The sequence below is a fragment of the Leptonychotes weddellii genome, chromosome 4 (genome assembly GCF_054177405.1).
Source record: "Leptonychotes weddellii isolate Sample4059 chromosome 4, ASM5417740v2, whole genome shotgun sequence".
NCBI lineage: Eukaryota > Metazoa > Chordata > Mammalia > Carnivora > Phocidae > Leptonychotes > Leptonychotes weddellii.
Window position 1 is genome coordinate 31,440,560 of NC_138372.1, and position 15,300 is coordinate 31,455,859.

The following is a 15,300-nucleotide window of genomic DNA, read 5'->3' on the forward strand; positions in this document are numbered from 1 at the left end:
TATATATTAACCTTGTGCCTTGCACCCTTGCTAAAATTGCTTATTAGTTCTAGGAGTCTTTTGTCAATTCTTTCAGATTTTCTGCACAGTCATGTCATCTGTGAACAAAGACAGTTTTATGTCTCCCTTCTCTATCGGTATACCTTACTTCCATTTTTTTCTTTTCTCATTGCATTAGCTTGGACTTCCAGTACAATGTTGAAAAGGAGTGGTGAGAGGGGACGTCCTTGCCTTGTTCCTGATCTTAGTGTGAAAACTTGTAGTTTCTCACCATTAAGTGATATTAGCAGTAAGTTGTAGATATACTTTATCAAGTTGAGAAAGTTCTGTTCTTTTCTTAGTTTACTGAGAGTTTTTATCATGATTAGGTGCTAGATTGTGTCAAATGCTTTTTCTGCATCTATTGATGTGATTCTGTGCTTTTTCTTTATTAGCCTGTTGATATTGATGTATTACATTAATTGATTCTCAAAAATCAAATCAGCTTTATATCTGGGATAAATCCCACTTTGTTGTGGCATATAATTCTTTTAATACATTGCTGGATTCAATTTTCTAATATTTTGTTGAGGATTTTTACGTCTACATTCATGAGAGATAATTGGTTTTCTTTTCTTGTAATGTCTTTGTCCTATTTTGGTATTAGGGTAATGCCAGCTTTTTAGAATGAGTGAAGAAGCATTCCCTCTGCTTCTGTCTTCTGGAAGATATAGTAGAGAATTGGTTTAATGTCTTCCTTAAATGTTTGGTAGAATTCACCAGTGAACCCATCTGGGCCTGGTGCCTTTGTTTTGGAAGGTTACTAATTATTTATTCAGTTTCTTTAACAGATACAGTCCTGTTCAGATTATTGATTTCTTCTTATGTGAGTTTTGGCATATTGTGTCTCCAAGGCATTAGTCCATTTCATCTAGGTTATCAAATTTGTGGGCCTAGAGTTTTTCATAGTATTCCCTTATTTGAAAGTAGGTTGCAGAGTTTTTGATACTTTTTCTTAAATATCTCATCTTGCATTTCCTAAAAACAAGGATATCATGGGACTCCTGAGTGGCTCAGTCAGTTAAGCATCCAACTCTTGATTTTGGCTCAGGTCGTGATCTCAGGGTTGTGAGATCAAGCCCCGTGTCAGGCTCCACACTGGGTATGGAGCCTGCTTAAGATTCTCTCTGTCTCCCTCTGCCCCTCCCCACTCTAAAAAAAACAAACCCCCAAACCAAAGATATTCTCCTACATAGCCACAGTACCATTATCACATTAAGAAAATTGACTTATTAATTCCTGTTAACTTCTTTTTTTCTTTTTCTTTTTTTTAAGATTTTATTTATCAAGAGAGAGAGCATGAGCGGGGTTAGAGGCAGAGGGAGAGAAAGAGGGAGAAGCAGACTCCCTGCTGAGTGGGAAGCCTGATGTGGGGCTTGATCCTAGGACCCTGAGATCATGACCTGAGGTGAAGGCAGACGCTTAACTGACTGAGCCACCCAGGCGCCCCTCAACAAATCACAAGGGGGAAAAAATGGTCTGAGGATCAATACCTTAACCAGATGATCAAACATCACCAATGTGATAGTCTGACATTATATGCCTTCTAATGTGATGCAGTAGTAAATATCCATTGTCTGCAGAGTGTTTGTGCCAAAAATGTTTAACCTGAATCTAATATTGAGGATATAATCAGACAAATCCAACATGTAGGACATGCTACAAGTCAGCTGACCTGGACTCTTCAGAAAAAAAAGTGACATGAATAAACAAAAATGGAGGAGGTGGGCTGTTCCTAATTAAGAGAGGTTAAGAAGACAAAACAGCCACATGCAATGGGTGAACTTTAATTGGAACCCAGGTGTGAGGAGAAAGGCCACAAAAGACATTTGCCGGGGGCGGGCAGTTGGTTAAATCTTAATATGTACTGTATGTGATGACATCGAGTCCTTGATACCATATAAAACTGTTACAAGTTGTGGTGATTCCAGTTCTACTTTGTTTTTTTCTTTTGATATTTTTATTCTTGTTTCACTAAGCATATAGCTTATAATATATTTTAATAAGAATCAAAGCTGTTTTCTGTGCCATTCCCTTGTGGAGAGTTTTGCAGTGGATGTTTCCAGAAGACTGCACGTTGCTGTAAGTGCAGATATGTGGGCCACTGAGTGACCTCCTCTCTCCGGCAAATTCAGGACCTTTGCATTGCTGATCGTGGACTGGAGTTTTTAGGTTGGGGTCCAGAGACAGGAGTAGAGTAGTAAAGTCCTGTATGGAGTAAGGGGAAGCCCTGCCTGAAGGCATACATTATTGCTCTCTCTGAGGACGGTGGAACCAAGCATCCTGTGGATATTCTAAAACTACTTCAGAAAATCTGTAGTAACTCTATGACAGTTTTCAGCCCTTTCTTTTATAGAGAAAAAGGACATGGTAGGATTTTTGTTTCCTAAAGATGACCTGTTTCCGGAGCCCTTTCCACATCATTTGTTCGTTCATTTTTAAACTTATCATTCAGTAAATATGTATTGAGTGTCTGCTATGTGCCAGGATCTGTGCTAAGTGAAGAGTACTGTGAATAAGACAATCCGTGTCACCTGGAGTTTCTTTGTCTGTATGGGGAAACCAGCATTAAACACAAGTCAGTACCCAGTTAATCTGTAGTAAGGGCTGCAAAGGAAAGGTAGAGGGGCTCTGACGGAATACTAGGAAGACTGTCCCAACCTGCATGTTAGCTCAGAGTACAGCTCTAAAGATGTCCGCCCCTCCATCTCCATCCTCTGCCTCTGGGACACCCAGTCCCAGTCTGCCTGATTCCTTTACCTTCTCTTCCCTAGTTTTGGAGTGAGAACTGACTTGAGTATCCATGAGTACTTTGGATATCAATTTACAAAGCTAATTCGTTACCTTGCTGAATTTAAAAGACCCATTCTTCTCTATTGCCAGATCCTGCCTATTTTTCAAGAGAAGCTGGAAATCTTTTATGTGAAATCTCCTGACTTATAAATGTTAACAAATTCAAAAATTTCCATACACTTTGTGGGCTAAACATAATACATCTGAGAGCCTCCAGTTTGTAGTATCTGCTTGAGGGGACAGAAGTTCAGGTATAGGAGGATTCTGAGTCAAAATATTAGGCAAAATTCCCTTTATCTTCTCTAGTCCTAAACAAAAAAAAATAAAGTTACTAAAGAAGAGATTCAGGGGCGCCTGGGTGGCTCAGTTGGTTAAGCAACTGCCTTCGGCTCGGGTCATGATCCCGCATCGGGCTCCCTGCTTGGCGGGGAGTCTGCTTCTCCCCCTGACCCTCCCCCGTCTCATGCTCTCTCTCTATCTCATTCTCTCTCTCAAATGAAATAAAATCTTTAAAAAAAAAAGAGAGAGAGATTCAGAATACTAAGGACAGAAACCAAAAGAGGGTTTAAAAACCAGGTCCTTTTTATTTTTTCCTCAGTATAATAATTAAGTAATAAATAATGATTACCTTCACTGATTTCTTAGCCCTCTGCTGAGGTTTCTTTCTTGATTTCATTAAAAAAAAAAAAAAAATCCAAACAGTAAAGTTCCCTGCGTTCAGAGGAGCAGACAAAGGAGATTTGTCCATGGTTAACCTCCAGAGCCACAGGGGTCCGTGTTTCCCTAGAGGGGACGTGATGTGCCTTCCACTCTCCTCCCCCTTTCTTTAGGTAACAGCTTTCTTGAAGTATAAATTACATATGATACAGCCCACCCATTGGAAGTATACAATCAAATGGTGTATTCAGTCACTACAATGAATTTTCAAACATTTTCATTATTTTAGAAAGAAACCCTATACCCATTTGCAGTCACGCTCTACTTTCCTCCAACCTCTCCTAGCCCTAGGCAGCCACTAATCTACTTTCTATCACAATAGATTTGCCTATTTGGGGCATTTCATATAAATGGAATCATATAGTATGTGGTCTTTTGTGACCGGCTTTCATTTTGTATAATGCTTCAAGATTCATCCATGTTGAAGCATGTAGCAATACTTCATTCTTTTTATGGTGAAATAATACTCCATTATATGGGTATTGCACATTTTGTTTATCCATTTATCAGGTGATAGGCATTTAGGTTGCTTCCACTTTTTGGCTATTGTGAATAATACTCCTGTGAACATTGATGTTCAGGTTTTTGTGTGACATTAAATTCTCTTGGTATGTATACACCTAGCAGTAGAATTGCTGAGTCATACAGTAACTCTATTCAACCTGCTGAGGGGGCGCCCAGCTGACTCAGTCTGAAGAACCCGTGACTCTTGATCTCAAGGGTCGTGAGTTCAAGCCCCATGTTGGGTGTAGAGATTATTTAAATAAATAAATAAAGACTTAAAAAAAAATAATAACCTACTGAGGAAATCTCAGACTTTTCCAGAACTAGTTCACCATTTTACATTCTCATCCGTGATGTATTCCATTTCTCCCCTGCCTTCCACTGTTAGTACTTAAGATGAACGATAGTGATGGCAACCAGTTAATAGCTTTTCATTTCTCAGCTGGGGTATTGTGCAGTGCATATCCTCCCTTTTTAAGTAGAAATATATATATATTTTTAAAGATTTTATTTATTTATTTGAGAGAGAGAATGAGATAGAGCATGACAAGGGGGAGGGTCAGAGGGAGAAGCAGACTCCCCGCTGAGCAGGGAGCCCGATGCGGGACTCGATCCCGGGACTCCAGGATCATGACCTGAGCCGAAGGCAGTGGCTTAACCAACTGAGCCACCCAGGCGCCCCTTTAAGTAGAAATATTACGAAGTCATGGATACACAATATTTCTCATGACAAAATACGAAAACTTTGTTGAGCAACCTTTTACTTTATTCCCCCCCTTTGCCTTAACTGAGTTATCTCTGGAGAACAGAATGGCACCATACTCATTCATTCATTCATTCATTCATTCATTTATTTTAAAGATTTTATTTATTTTTATTTTTTAGAAGATTTTATTTATTTATTTGACAGAGAGAGAGCACAAACAGGGGGAGTAGCAGGCAGAGGGAAAGGGAGAAGCAGGCTCCCCACAGAGCAGGGAGAGCCTGATATGGAACTTGATCCCAGGACCCCAGGATCATGACCTGAGCCAAAGGCAGTTGCTTAACCAACTGAGCCACCCAGGCGCCCAAGATTTAATTTTTTAAAATATTCTTCATACCCCACATGGGACTTGAACTCATGATTCCAAGATCAAGAGTCACACACTCCACCCACTGAGCCAGCCAGGCACCCCAAGTACCATACTTTTTTTTTTTTTTAAGATTTTATTTATTTATTTGACAGAGAGAGACACAGTGAGAGAGGGAACACAGGAAGGGGCAGAGGGAGAGGGAGAAGTAGGCTTCCTATTGAGCAGGGAGCCCCATGCGGGCTTGATCCCAGGACCCCGGAATCATGACCTGAGCCGAAGGCAGACGCTTAACGACTGAACCACCCAGGCGCCCCATACTTTTTTTTTTTTTAAGATTTATTTATTTATTATTTGAGAAAGAGAATTTCAAGCAGGGAGCCCAACGTGGGGCTCTATCCCATGACCCTGAGATATAACCTGAGCTGAAATCAAGAGTCTGATGCTCAACCGACTGAGCCACCCAGGTGTCCCAGTACTATAATCTTTTTTTATTTATTTATTTTTATTTTTTATTTTTTATTTATTTGAGACAGAGAGAACGAGAGAGAGAGAGCACATGAGAGGGGGGAGGGTCAGAGGCAGAAGCAGGCTCCCTGCCGAGCAGGGAGCCCGATGCGGGACTCGATCCAGGGACTCCAGGATCATGACCTGAGCCGAAGGCAGTCGCTTAACCAACTGAGCCACCCAGGCGCCCAGTACTATAATCTTTTAATGACAGCCTACCAAGTACATCCTTTTTTCCAGATGAAGAACAGAATGTCATATGGCAAATGACTGAAGAGTCTCATCCTGTCCAAGGGTCTCTGGCACATGTGAATAATGCAGGCCCTGTTCTCACAGAGATGTATCTCTTTTTTTATTATTATTTGGATTTTTAAAAAGTTATATTGGATTTTAAAGCAAATCCTAGACATCATGTCATTTTACCCATAAATACTTCAGTATACATCTCTAAGAGAAGAACTTTTTAAAAATAGAGCCATCGGCGTGCCTGGGTGGCTCAGATGGTTAAGTGTCTGCCTTCGGCTCAGGTCATAATCCCAGGGTCCTGGGATCGAGTCCCGCATTGGGCTCCTGGCTCAGCAGGGAGCCTGCTTCTCCCTCTTCCTCTGCCTCTCCCCCTGCTCATGCTTTCTCTCTCTGTATCTCTGTGTCTCAAATGAATAAATAAAAAAATAAAATAAAATAGAGCCATCATGTTTTTACCTCACATTAACCTAGTTCCTTAATATCTTCTAATACCTAATCCATACTTAAATGTCTCTATTATCTTAGAGATGCCTTTTCATAGTTGGGTTTTTTTTTTTTTTTTTAAATCTGGGTCCAAACAAGGTCCACACATTTGCTTGTTTTGTCTTTTAATTATCTTTTATTCAAAACTAATTATTTTTGGTAAATCATATTTGGATAAATAATCACAAAATAACATAAGATAGTATCTAGTAAAGCATTAAGTAAGTAGGATGTAGTCAAATATGAGTCACCTAGGTTTCTATTAGACTCCTCATTGGCTCTGTTGGTAGCTATATGACAACTAGGTCAGAGAACCAGATCAACTAGCTTTGAAGCCCCATTCCTACCACTGTAGGCTATGTAATCCTGTGCAGGTTAATTTAGTGTTTGTTCTTAGTGAAGTTATACATGTGCGTGGTTCGAAAAAACAATTCTACAAGGCTTGTTACCAACAAAAATGAACAAGAAAAAAAGTACTCCCCCGTTACTACTACTGCTTGATTTCCTACTGCTAGGAGGCATCCAATTTCAACTCTTCTAAGTAATTTGTTTGGTATTTACCTCCAGATCTCTAAATAACATACTTATATTGCCAGTTGTTAATATTTCTATTTTGGGTATTACCTATTGACTTTCTACAGTTGAAGGTGAAGATTCAGTACTCTCACACTGACTGCTTCTTCACCACAGGTAGGAAGTCCATCCTCCCATTCTCCCGATACAGTTAGAGCAGCATTTGGTCCGTATACCATGACCACGAAAATGCTGTTCATAGATAACATGATTACTGTTTTTTCACTGCACATTTTGTTTTTCCTGAAGTCAATTAACAGCCTTGCCTTTTGTTTTGCTTAGTTTTCTGTGTATTTATCACTAATTCAATCCTGAACTCTTCCTTAGTTGTATGAATCTGTTCTCCAGACGTTCAAACACATTAGGTGGTCTGTCAGTTTCATTTTCTTGAGTAAAATATCTCTAGGAGCCTTCTGACCTGCACAGCTGTGGACTGTTTGCTCTTTTTTTTTTTGAACACCACACGAGCTTTATTTGTACAGCCTGTAAGATTTCTAGATCTGTCCCAGTGAGGGAAAAAGGGGCCTCTTAAACCTGTTACTAAAATGCAAATTAATAATTGTTGATCAAACACACAGTGTTGACAAATAATTCTTAGCCCCTATTTTAACTACTGTGATCATCAGGGGGGAAAAAACAAAAAAAAAACCCTTTTCCTAAGACATTCAGCTGCAAAGGGCAGGCAGTGTTGGAATCCCCCTCAGTGATCCTGCACCACTCTGGAAAATATGCCTTTGGGCTCTTTCCCATCCCCCAGGGCAGCAGCAAATCCTTCCTGTCGCCTCCTTTTGGCCAAAGCAGCCAAAGATTTAAGTCTTTGGTTCATAGATGGCTAGATCTGCAAGTACTTTCCTGCTGAGCTCCACCTGGCACTTAATTAAATTGACAATGAATGCTGGGTACTTCGGGCCGTGTTCCTGGGAGGCGGCTGTAATTCGATTAATCCAGAGTGTGCTCCTGTTCCTCTTGTTCAGCCTTCGTGCTTTTGTGCATTTCACCAACGCTCTGGTCCCCGCTCTCACCGCCAGCCTGCAGCACCGATCCTTCCTTACCCGGAAGTGCCGCGCTCGCTGCAGCACCTCCTGGACCCACCAGTAGTGGTCAGTGAGGCGGCTCCGCGGCCAGAGCTGTGCGGTGAGGAAGACCATGGCGCCCGCGGCCAGCTTCTCCTCCACTGTTTGCTCTTTATCCCTGCTGCCGGGCTGTGGTCTTGGAGTCACCCTCCACCATCATCCTCTTCTGGTATATCTTGTTTCCTGAATCCCATGTTTTTGTTTTTGTTTTGTTTTGTTTTCACTTCTTCATTTAGTGGCACACATCCTCTAATAATTTCCTGAGAAAGGTTGCATGCAAGGTAAATTTTTGAGACCTTGCCTGTATGAAAGTATCTTTATTCTAAACTCATACTTAGTTGATAGTCATGCTGGGTATAGAATTCTTGGTTAGAAATTATTTTCCCTCGGGGACACTGCGTGGCTCAGTTGGTTAAGCATCTGACTTCGGCTCAGATCATAATCTCGGGGTCCTGGGATTGAGCCCCACGTTGGACTCCACACTCAGTGGGGAGTCTGCTTGACCCTCTCCCCGTCCCTCTCCCTCTGCCCCTCCCCCTGCTCATGCTCGCTCTCTCAAATAAATAAATAAAATCTAAAACAAAAAATGTATTTTCCCTCAGTATTTTGAAGATATTGCCCCACTGCACTCTAGGCTTTCAGTGTTCCTGTTGAGGGGTCTTATGCCATTCTGATTTATTTATTATTTGCATAAAACCTGTTGTACTCTCTGGAAATTTAAGTGTTCTGAAATTTCATGATGCTGTACCTTGGTGGAGGGTTATTTTCATATTGTGCACAGAGGTCCCTTCAAGCTAAAAAAAACTCAAGCCCTTTAATTATGGAGAAATTTTATTGAATTGTTTCTTTGAATATTTTCTCCCTTCCATTTTTTTTCTTATTTTCTTTTCCTAGAATGCCTGTATTCAGATGTCATGTCTCCTAAACTGGTCCCCTAATTTAAAAATAATTTTTTTCTCTCCCGCTTTCCATCTGTCTTTTGCTTTACGTTCTGAGAGATTTCCTCAACTTATTTTCCAATCTTTTTCTTTTTTTTTTTTTTTTTAAGATTTTATTTATTTATTTGACAGAGAGAGACACAGCGAGAGAGGGAACACAAGCAGGGGGGAGAGGGAGAGGGAGAAGCAGGCTTCCCGCCAAGCAGGGAGCCCGATGTGGGGCTCGATCCCAGGACCCTGGGATCATGACCTGAGCCCAAGGCAGACGCTCAACGACTGAGCCACCCAGGCGCCCCTCCAATCTTTTTCATTTCTGCTATCTGTTTTAATTTTCAAGAGTTATTATTTTCTTTTTATTCACTAAATGTACCTTTTTGAAAAATTGACATCTTTTACTTGTTTCATGAAGTATCTTCTCTTTGAGGATTTTAATGATTTTTTTTTCCCTAGGTTTTCATCTTCATGTGTATTTCTGTTTTTCCACATTGCATTTATTTTCCAATTGTTTTGGTCTCTGTCTTTACATTGGATACTTTTTTTCTAATACCTTGTGACCTCAGCCCGTAGTTGAGAGTATGGTGTCTTGTTTTTAGTACTGTTTGCTCTCCCATTTCCACTGGTACCTGGGGCGCTCAGCAGTTGAGACTTTCGGGAGTTCTCTGGGGTATTTCAGGTTGTATATCAGCTTTCCCCACTACTAGTATAGGACTTAGCTTTGTGGGAGGTTTGCTGAGCCAGTTCCTTTTGTTTACCTGCTTTCCAGCTTCAGAACCTTTATGGCTGGTGTCTCTGCTCTTGTTTTCTTGGTCTTTGTGTCCTGCTTTACAACAACCTTTTATGTCACTTAGAGGGGTTTGGAAGGGAGTGCAGGTATATGCGTACCTTAAATCAGAGTGAAGCAAACTATAGTTCCTGCACCGAATCCAGCCCTTTCCTCTTTTGAGGGCACTAGGACTAAAGCTTTCCTGTGTTCCTGCAGTTCCAGACCTCATCCGACACCTGACTCAGTTTCGGCACATGCCTAGTTCTGCTGCTTCTGTTGCCCACGTGGGTTTGTAAGCAATGCCACCCTCCTTCCCTCCTCCCCCCCCCCCCCAGGGGGCAGTGCGTAGTAGAATTGCAGCTACTCCCAGACTGCCAGGTCTCCCTATGGGTGCTGATGCCCCAGGGGGTGGCCTGCCCCTGATCCTCAGCCAACTGCCTTTTGTCTCCTGGATGATATAGCACTTTCTTTCTCAATTTCATGGTGACTCAGTTTTTAAAAATAGTCTTTGATGTGTCAAAGCCTTTTTTGAAAGTCTAAACAGATTGTATTGACGAGTTCCCTTTTAGTCACATGCATTTTTACCTCCTGAAAGAAACCCTAATATATTAATTAGGTGTGATTTTAGCTTCCTGAAACCACACACCCCTCACTTTCAATGCTTCAGTGCCTCTCCTAAGCTGTTCCCACCCTACCAGCACAGCCTGTCCTATAAGGTCATCTCAAACCAGCTCAAATACTATCGACTCCGTGGCTTACTAGGTTCTCCCAGCAAAAACTCTCCCTCTTGCATCTGAACTCCTATAGCAACTTCTTTATATTCTCCTCCTGATGGATGGTTCATAAACTCGTCCATGTCAGGGACCATGTCTAATCTTTTCCTGCAGTTTTTTAAGCTTAGTAAAAACCCTATTATATATGTTTGATAAGTTAAATTAATGAAATAAATCTAAGAAACTTCTTAAATAAGTCTATCTACTCTATCTACTGTATTGATTCACAGCTGAGTCTGCCATCTGATCATTGTACAGAAATGGTTCCCACTGAGGTTACAGATGTCTTCCCAGTGAATAATTCTGCTGTATCTTTTTATCCATCACTTTCTTCTACCTCTTGCCACATTTCAATATCCCTTCTTGTAACCAGTTCTCACCTCCTCTGGCTCCCTCTGTTCTGCTACTCCTGTCTCTGATTATTTCACTGATTTCTCTTCCATATACCACATTCCCCTAAATTCATGGTTGTGTTTTATTTTCTGTCCTCAGACCTTTTTTCTCTGTATCTTCAAGAATCTCATTTACTCAGATTTTGTTTGTTTGGGATGGGGGAGAGAGGGAAGAAATGGAGGGGCTAACACTAGGGGTTAGAACCCTCCCCCCAGGATCTAGGCAATGGAGAATCTAGAACAAGAAACAGCCACGTGGCCATTAAAGTATCAGCTCTGCTAATAGACCAGTAAACCCCTAAAGTTGAGGCTCTTCTGTAAAGCTAGATTAGAGGACACCTCTTAGGACCAAGGTCCAAGTGGGGCCTTTTACTTCCCCTGAGATTCAGACCCTGTGGGGTGAGTTGTGCTTGGAGCAGGTCCAGCCTGGTGTCAGATCCCCACGTTACACCCAGTCATTGGAAAGGCAGAGAGTGCTCCAGGGTATTAAAGGGTGAGGACTGGAAGGTAGAGGAAGTGAGCCCGCTCAGACTATAGATGGCTCAGGGATAGTAAGAGACATGAAAAGGAGAATCTCAGTTATAGGGTAAGCCTCAAAGGAACCCTGAGATCTAGTGGAAAGGTGATCCGTGGTATAGTTGAATGCCACAGACACCGGCACTGGAAGAACATTCTGGATTTAAGACAGCTCTTTAAGGTGTCTTGTTGCCCTCAGTGGCAGGGTTGTGGCTTTCACTCTGATCTCTGCCTCGAAGGTGGGCCCTAGGGCCCAGCCTCAAGTCTGGCCCTTGGCCTCCCAGTCTTTGCTCTTCTTTGTCTCCTTGTATCTCCCCAGCTCTCTGTATTTCCCAGTTCAGGTCACCCAAAGGTAGACTCTGTCTGCCCCATAGATGGATGATGATCTGTCTGTGGACTGCCTGCCCCTGGGTCAGGTACCCACTGTGGTCCAGTCGTCAGTGGCCAGAGGAGAGACAGGGTCATGGGGTTTAGATGAAAGCCACTCCCAGTCAAGCAGCAGTCACCATCTAGTTGCCCAAACCCCAAATGTAGATATAATCCTCCTCCTTCATCTCTCACTCTCGTCCCACTAGTCACTCGTCCTGTAAAGTTTCCCTTTTGAACATCTCTAGCATCCATCCTTTTTCTCTTCCTGTTGCCACTGCCTTGGTTCAGGCTGCTGTGTCCTCTCCTCTGGAGTAAGCATACTCCTCCTTATCGATCTCCCTGCCTTCAGTCTCTCTGCCCTCATTTATCTTTCACTCCCTTGCCAGAATAGTCAATTTCGCTCCCACATAACAAAGTTTATATTTAAAAAATAAATCGGATCATGTTACTCCCCTGGCTGAAGCTATTGAAATACAATCAGACTTTTTCTATGGCTTCCTACGTAGGGCCTTCCAAGGATCTGGTTCCTGTCTTCCTCTCTGACCTCATTTCCCATCCTCCTTGTGTTTTCAGTGCTCTGCGTTCCAGCAACACTGGCCTTCTCGCTGGTCCTTAAACGTACTAAGATTGCTAAACTTGCTTTTCCTTTGGCCTGGAGCTCTTTTTTTCCCTTCATCTTCTCTTGGCTGGCTCCTCTCTTCAGGTCTCAGCCCACAGGTCACCTCCTCAGAGAAGCCTTCCCGAAACGCCCCATCCAGCATGGCCTGTACTTCACCCTTGGTCACTGTCACAGCGTTGAACATTCCTCATACCACTTAACACTGTCCGAAATTGTTTTGCTCATTTGTTTACTCATTGTTTTCATCTCCCTGCCTAAAACATAAATTCCTGGAGAATAAGAACAGTCTTGTTCTTTCTTACTGTTGTATCCCTAAGTCTGGTGTGTAGGAGTTGCTTCATAAATATCTGTTAAATTAACAAACAGTGAGATAGCTCCTTCATTACTCTTATGCTTAGCTTTTTATCCCCAACTTTATTAAGACATAATTGACAACATAATTGTAAGTTTAAGGTGTATGGTGTGATAATTTGACATACATCTGTATTTGTGAAATGATCACCACAATAAAGCAAGTTAGCACGTCCATCGGCTCACCTTGTTACCTTTGTGTGTGTGTGCATGTGGTGAGAACCTTTAAGATCTGCTCTCTTAGCAAATATCAAATGTATAGTACAGGACTGTTAACTTTTGAATGCTTAGCTTTATATGTGTTTTTATTTTACCTGCTTGCAAGCTACTTGAGGGGACCATTTTTTTTTTTTTTATTCATTCTTCCATCTCTAGGGCTTACACATGGTAGATAGCCGAAGATACGTGTTGAATGTGTACTGGGACTGCTACCTCGTACCCAAATATGCAGCTCGTTCACATAATTTGAGCTTTGGAAGCCCCTTCAGCGACTGGAAAGACTAAGCCCCATTCTTCCTCCTCCTTTTCTATTCCTTTTATCCGCTTCAAAAACCAGACGCAGGAAACATCTGACCTAATAAAAGATTTCCAGTAAATTCTAGGTTTCCTCCTTGAACAAAGTTGTGCACAGCAATGCTCTGTTGTACCTTGGTCTGGAATTCTGTTTGGTCACTTGTGTAGCGTGCCACATGGCTGCCTCTGGCCTGGGAGCAGGAACAGCTGGAGCCTGGGCTGCTCGAAATAAAAATGACATATTTGTTAGCCAGACAGGGAGAAGCCTGGATATTCTTGCTCTGTTTCTTGCAAAACAAACTTCTTGATTTGTTGAATACCGAATTTTCGCTTCAGCCGTCACAGTGGTTTATGACTAAAATGATCTTACATCCTTTAGAATAAACACAAATAACGAATGACCAAACTGATTCTCAAGTCTGTGCCTTTAATGCTCAAAGCAAAATCCATCAAAGCTTACGCAAAACATGAATATGTCACTGACTTCCTCCTGAAATTTCCACCCTGTCACTCACATCTTCAGCAGTACAGACTCGTGCTCTTGGGAGCCGTCCACTACCACTGGAAGTAACATCTGTGAAGACCCTGACTTTTTCTTTCCAGTAAGGCGCTCATCTGCTTCCTGCTTACTCTTTACGTACGCCTGTCCACTTTATTTTTATTTTAGTTGTCAATTAACTTGTCCGTCTTCCTTGGCTCTTATTCGGCCCCCTGCCTCTAGTATCTGGCACAGGGCCTGGCACATAATTGACATTTGATAATTGGCGGGGGGTGGGGTACGGTGGGGTGGGAGTGGGGAGAGGGAAGAGAAGAAGAAGAAGAATTTTAAAAAGCCCAGTCTTGGGGTGCCTGGGTGGCTCAGTCGTTAAGCGTCTGCCTTCTGCTCAGGTCATGATCCCAGGGTCCTGGGATTGAGCCCCACATCAGGCTCCCTGCTCCGCGGGAAGCCTGCTTCTCCCTCTCCCACTCCCCCTGCTTGTGTTCCTTCTCTCGCTGTGTCTCTCTCTGTCAAATAAATAAATAAAATCTTTAAAAAAAAAAAAAGCCTAGTCTTTTCAGGAATTGATGTAGCTGAGATATATTTCAATGGCATGAAATAAAAGGATGACCTCAGTAACTACAGGAAAAAGCTGAACAGCTTTTTGGCATGTACAGTGAAAAATGAAGGCAATCAAGAACCTTCCATCCTTTTGCGTTGGTACTAGTGAGTTAGAGGTTAAAATCCTACAGGTGGATTAGAGAGTTCTTTTTTTTTTTTTAGTTTTTTAAAAATTATTATTATGATGATACTATAAGTAATACATGTTCACTATACAAATTTTGCAAAAACACAGAGTAGAAACGTTACCTATAATTCTTTCACCCAGAGACAGCCACTGTTAGCATTTCATCTTGCTGCTTTTAGGCTCATTAAGTTTTAGTTAGTCTTTCACTTAATTTTAAGCCTTTCTTCTTGGTTTATATTGAGAAGTTTAAAAGAGATTATTTCAAGACTGCTTGAGAGTACAAAGAAGGTAAATTGCACTTGGAACGGTACTTGTCAACTGCAATAAAAATTCGAGATGCTGTTTTTATTGTTGCTCATGTGGGCAGCAAGCTCCTCAGGAGGCTGGTCCTAATCTTCTCCAGGTGGCTGCAGCCTCTAACCTAGAAGCTTCGAGGCCGCTTTTCTTATTCCCCTTACGCTGATTTGTGTACATGCCTTTATTTTCCTAGGAGGAGGCCACACCTGAACCCCTGAAGCTTCACTGTTGAGGGACAGTTAGGTTGACTTAAATCGAATGAGAATCTATATGCAGAATGGATTTTTTTTCCCCCAGCTTCTGAAATACCACTTAGGTCACATCACCTTTGAAAGCAAGCAAGGACATTTACTGGTTTATTCCTTTGTTGAAGAAACACATTGACCACTTTCTGTGCGTCAGTCACTGAGTGAGGCATCATCGCCTCAGAATGAATACACGTTTCTTGTCCTCAGGGAACTTCAAATGCTTAATAAGAGGAAAAGAAGTAACCAGGCATTATGAGAAATAACATAATAATATTATAGTGATGTCCTGA

General features: G+C 41.8%; 1 protein-coding gene and 1 pseudogene across 7 annotated transcripts in view; one reads left to right on the forward strand and one right to left on the reverse strand.

Annotated features, from left to right (window-relative positions):
- Nucleotides 1-15,300, forward strand: part of ST3GAL3 (ST3 beta-galactoside alpha-2,3-sialyltransferase 3) — a 179,128-nt gene that overhangs the window by 48,442 nt on the left and 115,386 nt on the right. The window lies entirely within an intron of this gene.
- On the reverse strand, nucleotides 7,579-8,083 carry LOC102746925 (large ribosomal subunit protein bL20m pseudogene; annotated as a pseudogene).